We start from the raw sequence: 1029 nt of genomic DNA on the forward strand, positions 1-1029 counted from the left end.
CGAGATTATCTACAATCGGCGGGAGTGAGTACTCCCTCATGTATGATTTTTTCTGAAAACATAGGACAAATGGACATCAAGCCAGGAGTTATCCAACTCCCTCCCAAATTCCATGGACTTGAATCAGAAAGTCCATATTTACATTTGAAAGATTTCGATGAGATTATAGCTACATTATATTTTCCTAATGTATCTGAGGATACAATCAGGCTAAAACTCTTCCCTTTTTCCTTAAAAGAGAAGGCTAAGACGTGGTTACATTCACTGCGTCCTAGATCCATTGGCACATGGAACGACATGCAGAGGGAATTCATAAAAAAATTCTTCCTACATCATAAAACAATTACCCTCAGAAAAGCAATCATGAACTTTGCCCAAAAGGAAGATGAAACATTCTTCCAATGTTGGGAAAGGTTCAAAGATTTGGTCAGTTCATGCTTACAACACGGATTTGAAACATGGCGCATTACAAATTTTTTCTACGATGGACTGACATCTTCCATGCGCCAAATGGTCGAGACAATGTGTAATGGAGAGTTCATTAATAAAGATGTCGACAAGGTATGGGACTACCTCGACAGTCTGACTGAAAAAACACAATCTTGGGACTATTACCCAAAATCAAACACCATGTCTAGACCAACTCAATCTAAGGAGAAAGGCAGAATATATCTCCTGAAAGAAGAAGATGATCTCAAATATAAAGTGAATAATCTCATAAGAAAATTTGAGGCCATGGAAAGAAAGAAGAATAAGGTCAATAAAATTGTTTGCGGCATCTGTGATTGCAACATTCACACAACTGAAAACTGTCCTACAATACCTGCCTTTCGAGGAGTGTTGAATGAACAAGCCAATGCCGTAAACAACTATCAAAGACCTTTTACTGGACCTAACTCCAATACGTACAATCCTGGTTGGAAAAATCATCCAAACTTTAGTTGGAGGAATGGACAAACGGCTATCCCTCAAGGTTTCTTCAATCAAAATCCAAATCAAGTGAAACCTCAAGAGGAACCGGTTCAAAAT

The 1029-nt window shown here is 38.3% G+C and overlaps 1 non-coding gene across 1 annotated transcript; it reads right to left on the reverse strand.

Annotated features, from left to right (window-relative positions):
• Positions 1–345: 345 nt before the first annotated feature.
• On the reverse strand, positions 346–452 carry LOC131257156 (small nucleolar RNA R71). The gene has a single exon (XR_009177171.1). It is a non-coding gene; the product is annotated as a small nucleolar RNA R71 (small nucleolar RNA).
• Positions 453–1029: the final 577 nt, after the last annotated feature.

Source organism: Magnolia sinica, chromosome 9 (genome assembly GCF_029962835.1).
Source record: "Magnolia sinica isolate HGM2019 chromosome 9, MsV1, whole genome shotgun sequence".
Taxonomy (NCBI): domain Eukaryota; kingdom Viridiplantae; phylum Streptophyta; class Magnoliopsida; order Magnoliales; family Magnoliaceae; genus Magnolia; species Magnolia sinica.